This window comes from Apostichopus japonicus, chromosome 12 (assembly GCF_037975245.1).
Source record: "Apostichopus japonicus isolate 1M-3 chromosome 12, ASM3797524v1, whole genome shotgun sequence".
NCBI classification, from domain to species: Eukaryota; Metazoa; Echinodermata; class Holothuroidea; order Aspidochirotida; family Stichopodidae; genus Apostichopus; species Apostichopus japonicus.
In genome coordinates, this window is record NC_092572.1 from 10,547,970 (window position 1) to 10,560,277 (window position 12,308).

General features: G+C 34.7%; 1 protein-coding gene across 3 annotated transcripts in view; it reads right to left on the bottom strand.

Annotated features, from left to right (window-relative positions):
- Positions 1 to 12,308, bottom strand: part of LOC139977014 (cell adhesion molecule-related/down-regulated by oncogenes-like) — a 125,067-nt gene that overhangs the window by 39,126 nt on the left and 73,633 nt on the right. For 2 of the 3 annotated variants that reach the window (XM_071985958.1, XM_071985957.1), the window contains one exon: positions 3,936 to 4,099. The gene's annotated coding sequence lies outside the window, so the exon portion shown is untranslated. Of the gene's footprint in view, positions 1 to 3,935; positions 4,459 to 12,308 lie in introns of those variants that run through there. The other variant, XM_071985959.1, reaches the window with a different exon arrangement.

Genomic DNA, 12,308 nt, shown 5'->3' on the forward strand with positions numbered 1-12,308 from the left:
TCCTTCCATGTTTGTCCTACACAAACAAGAACTTACAGTATTTCATATGAACATATTTGTAAGGCGTGGGTGAAACTTTTATGAATATTCATTTTTTGGCTAAAAATGTATTAGATCATCCTCAGTTGTTAATCAATCAGTTTTATAGTTTTGTTTGAATTTGCAACTCAAATTAATTGTGAATTTGTTAATTAGTTGATTATTCCTTTACCAAAATAACCCCTCAAGATGAACATGTTAAATCAACAGCTCAACATTTCTTTATAAACAAATACACTTTAAAAACATTTTGCTACTGTATGACAATCAAAATAAGACCTTAAAATCTTCTTACTTTGGTGTAAATTTGGTATGAAAACGAAATTATGTAATTTTAGTACCTTAAAATCTTTATTTTGATGTAAATTTGGCTCAAACGGAATAAGAGAAATCAACAGATGAAAAGCTACTTTTTTTTCACCTTTTAGGATATACGCTTGATATTAATGGAATGAATTAATGTTGATAATCCAATTGCCAAAACACCATATTGAGATAATGCAAGTGACTTTAACATATCATTTCAACATGTAGTTGCCCCAAAACTCATTGGTTTCAGTTATTTTGAATGATGATACCTAACTGTGAATATATTGTAATAAACATGCCTTCAGAAAAACAACATTTAACATTTTTTTTTGGGGGGGAGGGGTTTATTTTATTTGTTTTCTTTTCTCCGCATCAGCAAACACTAGGGGGATACCAGAAGGTGACCATTTTCTACAATTTGTTATCAGATTTCATTCAAGATTTGTTTTTTCTTAACAGATGCAGAAACGGATCAGAAGAGGTAAAGTTCTACCAACCAGAAATTCATGCGCAATGCAAATAACCTTGTACAATAATAGAATATCAATATTATCAAGTATTTTAAGTTCCATGGTACATCCTACATACAGCCCAGTACAGTTGTACATTAAAAAAGATGCTTGGTTTCTTTTACAATTAATTATGACAATTTGTACCATACATGTACAAACCTAATTCAAACATTTTTTTTCAAATGTTTTAAAATAAAATTAAAAACAATTGGGTGCATTGCCTTTGCTCTTGTTTTGGAGGAAATTTTTGCAGGGAAATGACCCGATTTATGCCAACAAAACGGCAAATGTGCTCCTCTACATGAATGGCAAATTGGACATCCAGATTTTTTTTTTTTCGAAATGAACTTAAGTTTTCTCAATATTTAATGGGTCAATATGCCAATGGTTTAAAAATAAATATGTAAAACTCTTCCCAAGTTCTTAACCAATTATGTAAATAATCCCTTAAATTTATTTCATGCGTGTTAAAATTATTTCTACAATTTAGCTACCGTACTCAGCCAGTTGCTTATATAATTTCAATTTACAGAGAGATGTTGTCACACAATAACATTTGTACGACAATATTTATGTCCATTTCATTTATATCTAAATCTTCTTTGTTTTTCACTTTTTCTTTTGGGTCAAGGCAAATGCAATAGAAAATAATTAAGCTTTTGTTTTTTGTCATTCCAAACAAGTCTTCAACAAATCAAGATATCTGAGCCTATTCTACAAAGTGACAGCATTGACACGATGCTAAAATTGGTTGATATTTTATTTTTATTATTTTATGCATGTGAATGATACAATATCTAGCAACAAAATGTCTGGGCGGCAAAATTATAGTCAGAGAAATTTGCCCTTGATTTATTGATTGCTTGCTAAATTTGCTTCCTGGTTTTCTGCAATTGAGGAAAAAAGATGATATGGGGAGTCCTTAGTTCAATTTAACTATAATGTTATTTTGAGTTATATTAAGTATAGGTTTGGCAACATCTACTGGTGTAAGAGGGAGTCCTTAGTTCAATTAAATGTAATATTATTTTGAGTAACTTTAGATATAGGATTAGCAACATATATTGGTGTACTAGGGAGTCTTGACATTCAATTAACTGTGATATTATTTTGAGTAATATTTGGTAAGGTTTACCATTATTGGTGTAAGAGGGAGTCTTTAAGTGCAATTTAACTATAATATTATTTTGAGTCATATATAGTATAAGGTACAGGCAACATTTATTGGTATACGAGGGAGTCTCTTTAAGTGCAATTAACTGTAATATTATTTTGTGTAACACTCAGGCATAGGGTTGGCAACATGATTGGAATAAGAGAGAGTCCTTACTTCAATTAATGGCAATGTTATTTTGAGTAATACCTGTTAGGATTGGCAACATTATTGACCAGACACAAAAAGACACTTTATATATTTATATATATTAGAATGATAGACCTACTGTTTGAGCATGCATGTACCATCTGTTAGATGTAGGGTTAGATGCTATAGACCTACAACAAAAAGGCCTATACATCCATGGTTGAGATGATTTTCCAATTTCCATTCTGTGATGTATATATTGACTACAAATATCAACTAAATCTTAAGAATATAACATTTAATTTTTCCAACACTTTTTTTCATATTATCTTCTGTTTCCTTTCTTCTATTTTTCTTTTGCTGTTAATAATTCTGTTTAGGTTGTTTTAGTTTTTACTTTCCTTGAATACTTCTGTTTTGTGTGTTGCTGTTTGGTTTGTTTTAAATTTTAAACTAGGCCTAATCAAGTTCAACTTTACATCAAAGGGAAATGGATTAAAATAAATGAACTGGCACAAAACATTCATAAAATTAACCTCTTTCTTTTTTTCTTGCTGTGTTTTTCTTTCTTGCTCCCAACTATAACCATCTTCTTTTACATAAAGTAAAGAATGTATGTTCATACCAACTGTACAAATTTAAAGGGTTATTAGATACCTCCAGTGCTTTCCATATAGAAGGTTAGAAAGAAAATTTAACAGTTGCTGTAACTTTCATTAGCCGTTATTATTTTAGTCTTCCTACAATGTTGTTAAATACAAGATCATGTATTTCCTGGATTTGTTAAACCTGTCCTGGGTATTTGAAAAAAATGTCCCTTTACAAGTATGTTAATTAATAAACTGCAATTGTTCTCTGTGGGTTCTAAATTACTCTGACCAAGGTACATAACAGTAGCAAATTACAAGTGGGGATACCATATAATATATACCTAAGAATTCTATTTGTTTCATACTACTTTTTGCTTCTTTCACTGCTGTTAATAATTCTGTTTAGATTTGCATTATTTTTTACTTTCCTTGAGGACTTTTGTTTTGTTTTGTTTTGTGTTTGTTTGTAAGAATTCTACAAGTTTGGTTACTTTGATGAGATTTTATTTGAGGTGTATTGTATCTCCCTTTTACATCAATGAAGAAATATATGAGGTTATGGTTAATTTGCACTTTCCTTACACTGGGAAAGATATTACAACAAAGAGATTTGTGACAACTGTAATGCGCAAATATGCAGCGATAAAAAAATTCTCTCAAACTAAGCTACAGTAAATAATGAAAATATTTACCTTTGAAAATGTCAAATAAATTCTTTTTCTAATATTCACAAATCCATCCAATAATTTACATCGCGCATGACAAAGTTAGGTAAGAAATTTACTCACCATGACATCATAAAGATTCTAAGCCCACTTGACTTGCCTTACAATCAAAGACAATTTCTAGAAATGTCTTTCAAGCTTACATCCCTTCCCCCATTCTTGATACAAAATTTAATATCTTAACAACAATTCTGCCTTTCCCATAATGGTTGTAATATTTCATTTTCTTCTTTTTTAATTCAACTATTGTTTTGAAACTTTAATACTTTCATAATCTACCAATCAAATATTACACCCCACTTGCACCCACCATTAAGTTCTTTCTTTTTTCTCCTTGACCTCATCTATCACTTTCTTTTCCATCTTCGAATTTCTTCCCCCCCTCCCCCTCCCCCCTCCCCTTCCTTTACCTGTCTAACCTACACCGAAGGTATACATATTATTTATGATCACTTACCAACTGGAACTGTTAAATAAATAAACACTCCAGGACCGGCCCTTTTGCTTATAATGTCAAGGTTAAGAGAGCCTATCACCTGGTTTCCACTTCACAGCATCTGGGTCCAAGACAAGGAACGTTTATTCAAATCTCTCTTCTTGTACTCTTCTCAGCCAACAACCCTGAGTAGGACAAGAATAAATATACAAAAGCAACTCTTTAGTAAGTCCGATCACAAGCACATGTACGTGGTTGTTCGATGATCATATATATATAAAGGTATCCAAGCTTCCTTGAGGAAAGAGAAATTTCCAAATCACTGACTGGGCTCCTCCATGTGAAAAAATACCACAAGATGAAGATAGACTTTGACTGATATAACAAAAACAGAGATCAGATTTTGTTAAATGTATATCTAAGTGTATACCAAAAGCTGCTATTGTTCTTCAAAACAATAACAACAAAAGCAGAAGTTTCATTAATGATGGTTGTATATATATATCCAGCTGCATGCATGCCTTGTAACATAATCGATACACACACACGCACACCGAGAATCACTCAAGCTTCAAATACAACACAGAGATAACAAGCCGCTCTACTACTATGCTGGGTACATTAAAATCCAACCCTCCATTGTCATTCAACTTGTGGAGCAAGAGTAACAATATTTTCCCCCTCAGGGTATATCTTAACTTGCCAGAAGAAAAAGAAAAAAAAAAAAAAGATAAAAGAGGGAGAGAAAAAAAAAGTTCTACAAAACCCACAGAGCGACCCCATCTGAGTAAGCAGGTTTCTGATTGGTGCATATTACAACGTTGATGAAGCCTCTGGCCAATAGCGGAGTACATTTAATTTCTTGTCTAAGAATGCCTGCTGAGTGAGCTTGACCTCAGCAGGGCAACACATGTATCTAATTTACCAAACATTGGTGGAGCTCTGTGCACTGCCCTAATTCAAGCTGACTTAGACTTCATGAAGGTATCTTACAGTAAGTAGGCCTGCATACTTTCTTAAAACAACCCAGCTTGTTTCGTGGAGTACTATTGGCATATGAATGAATTCCTGTTGAATTGCACTTTCTGAAGCAGGGGAGCAATAGAAGGGATACATACGGCCCTGTATCCTACATACATTTAAATATCATTAAGGTTTTGGCAGGCTTATTGTTGGTTGTTCATTTGTTGATTTGCACTTTTCTGAAGGGGAGTTATAGAAGGGACACGGCCTGGTATCCTAGATACATTTAAGTATCATGAAGGTTTTGGCAGGCTCATTGTTCAATTACCAAGGCCTAGCTATATATAAAACCATTAATATGAATAAAACAAGCATGTTGTTTAATTTAATAGTAATTATTTTCATAGATTTTTTTTTTTTTTGCTATTTCTTCAAACTTTTATTTTCAAAATTGAGATGAATTTACATGTATATATGTGAATACAATACAGTCATACTAGGGGTATTGATGGCATCACATTCCATCACTGTAAAGTTGGAACCACCCCATACAATCCAAGCTCAGTGACATTAATACAATAAAGTGAAAAAGTAAGCAAAACAAAACCAGTTGCTTTCAGTGTAAAACTATGACATCATACTTGTTTGCTTCAAGTCCATCATATGGTAGGTAAACTCTCACAAGGTTCAATATTTCGAAAAAATTTATTTTTTAAAAAATTGTATGTAACTTTCAGCAGGATACTACTTGTCACAATATTGTTTCTGCTTTCATAAGTCCAAAATAAATTGTCCTAGGCTCTAGTTATTTCTTTTAATATAAACTGTTTAATTTAAATGGTATACAGTAACTTAATCTCATAATATTCCCTTCATTATGCTCTCGTCTTGAACAATAATATTACATTTGTTATTGCTACTATTTTTTTGCTCTGTCTTTACTTTATAGCACAAAGAAATTCAACCATAAAATAGTTCAAATTTTCCCCAAAAATTTGCTTTTCATCGAGAGACTCCCTCTTTAACTTTACTATCCTTTAATTTGTATTCTTTATACCACTGATGACTGGTATCGTCTTACGGCCCCACGTTGAGAACCATCGGGTATCGCTAGTTTAACCGGGCCCTAATGAGGGCTACGATTCAAGCAAATTCCGACCAATTTTGAAGAGGGAAAAGTGAATTCAGGTAAAAACACAAAAGCATTTTAAATAGATTAAGTCTTTCCCCATGGTGAGGTTCGAGTGTACTTTCGAAACTATATTCTCCTTAAATTGCAAAATAAACAGATAAATGTTGAACCCAGAGATCTTAAAGTAACTGCATGCTTGGATACAAAGATTTGCATCCAAGAATCTCAAATTTAACTACACAAAAGTATACATGTCTTTAATACTGCTTGCTCTGTTGTGGTGTCTCAAGACAAATATGTTTAAAACCTGAGATGATAAGAAAACCTGAGACACCACTTATAAATATTTTATCACATCTTTGAAATGATTTCTAGTACCCAATCTGCAAAATTAGACCAACTAAAAATCAAGAATGAGATGTTTCAATTTCAAAGGATGGCTTTAAGGCTCAAATCAAATATTGAAACATTGCAAACTGTTAAAAATATTGCAGTCAGTCCGGTCGCTTTGTTGAGTTATTAGAATATATATAACATGACTTATTAAAGGATTAAACATTAATAGGACACATGCTTATTAAAATGAGGAGCTGACATTCATCAATTAATTTAGAATTAAAGGAGATTTTATATATTTCACAGGTGAACCTCTTTAAAATGAGGAATAGCTATAGAAATATTACTTCAATATACTCAGTTTTTTCCCTTTTCTCTTTTTTTTTTGGTCTTTGATTATGAAACATACTTTTCAAGACTATAATTCTTTCCAAAGTCATCGTCGAGGATCCGGCAAATGTACAAATCAACTTCTTTCAGAGCAGTTTTTTCATTTTGGGAAGGGAAGTTTTGCCAATTTCCTACCAATTATTACTGAAACATTTAGATTGCACGCTATCGAAGTCAAACTAAATCAATATAACCGACAGCAGGGAATTAATGAGTGAGTAATTAAAAGATGTTGTTGAATTACATGAACTAAACTGTAAATTGTGATGGGAATTAATTTACGTGCTGGATAGAATAGAAAATTAACTACAAAAGTTGCTACAATTAATAATAGAGATGCATTCCTGTTCTTTCCCAGATCCTTCAATTCCATCCAAAACCCCACCCCCCCTTCCCTCTCTCCCGTGGCAATTCATACCTGTTACAGGGCTATACTATACATAGGCTACTGTATATCAGCACTTAGATGACATACTGTAGCCTATATCTCATATTCAGTTAACATAAAAAAGCCCAATATTGTAGCCAGGGCTCCTGCTACATTTGTGGGAGTGAACTGGGAGAAACGACATAACTACTTCCTTTTTTTTTTATCGTTTTTTGGGTCTAAATTTCATTTATTTTAGGTCAGGTGAATCTAAAAATACCGTCACATCCAGGCCCCACCCCGGGCATCTGACAAACTACTCCAGCACAGCCTTTAACCACCCATTTGTTGATTTAAGCTTTTCTTTGCTAAACCCTCCAAAGCCTACCTAAATACTGAAGCTTGGCAGAAGTATGAATTGTGGTGAGTGACAGACACTTCCACATTTTAAGTCACTCTGTTAAGAGATCCCAGACTTGGCTGTGATAATGATGTGATTGGCAGGTATATAAGTCAACACTTCAAATATATGTATTTGTTACGGTATAGTTAATATAGGTGTAGCTTCCGTTCCGTTCATTTTTTCTGCCAAATTTTGCCCAGAAAAAGCAGATTATTTTAATTCAGGAAAAGAAAAGAATCAATTAATAAAGTTTACAGCACTTGTAAAATTATCAAAATGTTTAAAGGGAATTGTGGTTCTATCATTTTACAGTGAAAGTGTTTTGCTGTATGAATCTTCCTATGGGGAGGCAATGGGTACATTTAATGTTGTCTCAGTTGTCATAGCAACAGTCGTCATCAAATATTCACTTTGTAGGATGGTAAGTGGGATGAGTTGTATTCGGATTGCCCTTTCTAGATTGCCATATTTTACGATATAATAAATTCAACATACTCATGAAGATAATGAAACATACAGACTGACTGACTTACAGAACAGACATACTAACACTTTACTAAAGTATCTGCAGTGAACATTATCTCCAATATGATTACCAAACACATAAAGTTCCGGCCTTGTTGTGACAACGTCCCTCCCCCCACCTCAACAGAAACAGAAAGGGCTCTTGTTTTTAGGGTACCCCCACAGCGCCCCTTTATATTCACTCTCTGCTATCCTTCAGGAACTGAAGTTCACCGAAATATTGACAGTTTCATGGCCATTAATAGTAATTACCTCCTTGTCACTTAAAACTATTTTAATAATGGCAAATTTTTTCATGTTCCATGTCAGAAGTCTGGGGGTTAAAAAGGGCACTGGATATTTTATCGGTTTACAACCTCATATCTGAAAGCATCTTGATGAGTATGCGCTCCCCAAAGACTTACCAAAGCCAAGAGAGAGACCAGATATTGAAAAACAAGAATGAAATAAATGTATATAACATGAAACAGACATATAGGTAAAATGAATTATACATATCATCTGAAGAGGCCTTGCATCACTGTGTTCACACAGGCTAGCCAGCTTGTCGATATTCCCCCATCCCACCATCCCACCATTCCCCCACCCCCTATTTGTGGTGCCTCAAGATCTGATCACAGGGGAAGGGGACCCATTCACCTGCAGTGTACAACTCATGATCTGATGACGGCCAGCGTGTGTTTAAACATTCATGCCTCCCTTTCCCTAGGAAAATGAGATTTTGAATGATCTATAAACAAAGAATTCCTTAGTGGAATCTCTGGTGGGAAGGGAAGTTTTGCCAATTTCCTACCAATTATTACTGAAACATTTAGATTGCACGCTATCGAAGTCAAACTAAATCAATATAACCGACAGCAGGGAATTAATGAGTGAGTAATTAAAAGATGTTGTTGAATTACATGAACTAAACTGTAAATTGTGATGGGAATTAATTTACGTGCTGGATAGAATAGAAAATTAACTACAAAAGTTGCTACAATTAATAATAGAGATGCATTCCTGTTCTTTCCCAGATCCTTCAATTCCATCCAAAACCCCACCCCCCCTTCCCTCTCTCCCGTGGCAATTCATACCTGTTACAGGGCTATACTATACATAGGCTACTGTATATCAGCACTTAGATGACATACTGTAGCCTATATCTCATATTCAGTTAACATAAAAAAGCCCAATATTGTAGCCAGGGCTCCTGCTACATTTGTGGGAGTGAACTGGGAGAAACGACATAACTACTTCCTTTTTTTTTTATCGTTTTTTGGGTCTAAATTTCATTTATTTTAGGTCAGGTGAATCTAAAAATACCGTCACATCCAGGCCCCACCCCGGGCATCTGACAAACTACTCCAGCACAGCCTTTAACCACCCATTTGTTGATTTAAGCTTTTCTTTGCTAAACCCTCCAAAGCCTACCTAAATACTGAAGCTTGGCAGAAGTATGAATTGTGGTGAGTGACAGACACTTCCACATTTTAAGTCACTCTGTTAAGAGATCCCAGACTTGGCTGTGATAATGATGTGATTGGCAGGTATATAAGTCAACACTTCAAATATATGTATTTGTTACGGTATAGTTAATATAGGTGTAGCTTCCGTTCCGTTCATTTTTTCTGCCAAATTTTGCCCAGAAAAAGCAGATTATTTTAATTCAGGAAAAGAAAAGAATCAATTAATAAAGTTTACAGCACTTGTAAAATTATCAAAATGTTTAAAGGGAATTGTGGTTCTATCATTTTACAGTGAAAGTGTTTTGCTGTATGAATCTTCCTATGGGGAGGCAATGGGTACATTTAATGTTGTCTCAGTTGTCATAGCAACAGTCGTCATCAAATATTCACTTTGTAGGATGGTAAGTGGGATGAGTTGTATTCGGATTGCCCTTTCTAGATTGCCATATTTTACGATATAATAAATTCAACATACTCATGAAGATAATGAAACATACAGACTGACTGACTTACAGAACAGACATACTAACACTTTACTAAAGTATCTGCAGTGAACATTATCTCCAATATGATTACCAAACACATAAAGTTCCGGCCTTGTTGTGACAACGTCCCTCCCCCCACCTCAACAGAAACAGAAAGGGCTCTTGTTTTTAGGGTACCCCCACAGCGCCCCTTTATATTCACTCTCTGCTATCCTTCAGGAACTGAAGTTCACCGAAATATTGACAGTTTCATGGCCATTAATAGTAATTACCTCCTTGTCACTTAAAACTATTTTAATAATGGCAAATTTTTTCATGTTCCATGTCAGAAGTCTGGGGGTTAAAAAGGGCACTGGATATTTTATCGGTTTACAACCTCATATCTGAAAGCATCTTGATGAGTATGCGCTCCCCAAAGACTTACCAAAGCCAAGAGAGAGACCAGATATTGAAAAACAAGAATGAAATAAATGTATATAACATGAAACAGACATATAGGTAAAATGAATTATACATATCATCTGAAGAGGCCTTGCATCACTGTGTTCACACAGGCTAGCCAGCTTGTCGATATTCCCCCATCCCACCATCCCACCATTCCCCCACCCCCTATTTGTGGTGCCTCAAGATCTGATCACAGGGGAAGGGGACCCATTCACCTGCAGTGTACAACTCATGATCTGATGACGGCCAGCGTGTGTTTAAACATTCATGCCTCCCTTTCCCTAGGAAAATGAGATTTTGAATGATCTATAAACAAAGAATTCCTTAGTGGAATCTCTGGTGGGAAGGGAAGTTTTGCCAATTTCCTACCAATTATTACTGAAACATTTAGATTGCACGCTATCGAAGTCAAACTAAATCAATATAACCGACAGCAGGGAATTAATGAGTGAGTAATTAAAAGATGTTGTTGAATTACATGAACTAAACTGTAAATTGTGATGGGAATTAATTTACGTGCTGGATAGAATAGAAAATTAACTACAAAAGTTGCTACAATTAATAATAGAGATGCATTCCTGTTCTTTCCCAGATCCTTCAATTCCATCCAAAACCCCACCCCCCCTTCCCTCTCTCCCGTGGCAATTCATACCTGTTACAGGGCTATACTATACATAGGCTACTGTATATCAGCACTTAGATGACATACTGTAGCCTATATCTCATATTCAGTTAACATAAAAAAGCCCAATATTGTAGCCAGGGCTCCTGCTACATTTGTGGGAGTGAACTGGGAGAAACGACATAACTACTTCCTTTTTTTTTTATCGTTTTTTGGGTCTAAATTTCATTTATTTTAGGTCAGGTGAATCTAAAAATACCGTCACATCCAGGCCCCACCCCGGGCATCTGACAAACTACTCCAGCACAGCCTTTAACCACCCATTTGTTGATTTAAGCTTTTCTTTGCTAAACCCTCCAAAGCCTACCTAAATACTGAAGCTTGGCAGAAGTATGAATTGTGGTGAGTGACAGACACTTCCACATTTTAAGTCACTCTGTTAAGAGATCCCAGACTTGGCTGTGATAATGATGTGATTGGCAGGTATATAAGTCAACACTTCAAATATATGTATTTGTTACGGTATAGTTAATATAGGTGTAGCTTCCGTTCCGTTCATTTTTTCTGCCAAATTTTGCCCAGAAAAAGCAGATTATTTTAATTCAGGAAAAGAAAAGAATCAATTAATAAAGTTTACAGCACTTGTAAAATTATCAAAATGTTTAAAGGGAATTGTGGTTCTATCATTTTACAGTGAAAGTGTTTTGCTGTATGAATCTTCCTATGGGGAGGCAATGGGTACATTTAATGTTGTCTCAGTTGTCATAGCAACAGTCGTCATCAAATATTCACTTTGTAGGATGGTAAGTGGGATGAGTTGTATTCGGATTGCCCTTTCTAGATTGCCATATTTTACGATATAATAAATTCAACATACTCATGAAGATAATGAAACATACAGACTGACTGACTTACAGAACAGACATACTAACACTTTACTAAAGTATCTGCAGTGAACATTATCTCCAATATGATTACCAAACACATAAAGTTCCGGCCTTGTTGTGACAACGTCCCTCCCCCCACCTCAACAGAAACAGAAAGGGCTCTTGTTTTTAGGGTACCCCCACAGCGCCCCTTTATATTCACTCTCTGCTATCCTTCAGGAACTGAAGTTCACCGAAATATTGACAGTTTCATGGCCATTAATAGTAATTACCTCCTTGTCACTTAAAACTATTTTAATAATGGCAAATTTTTTCATGTTCCATGTCAGAAGTCTGGGGGTTAAAAAGGGCACTGGATATTTTATCGGTTTACAACCTCATATCTGAAAGCA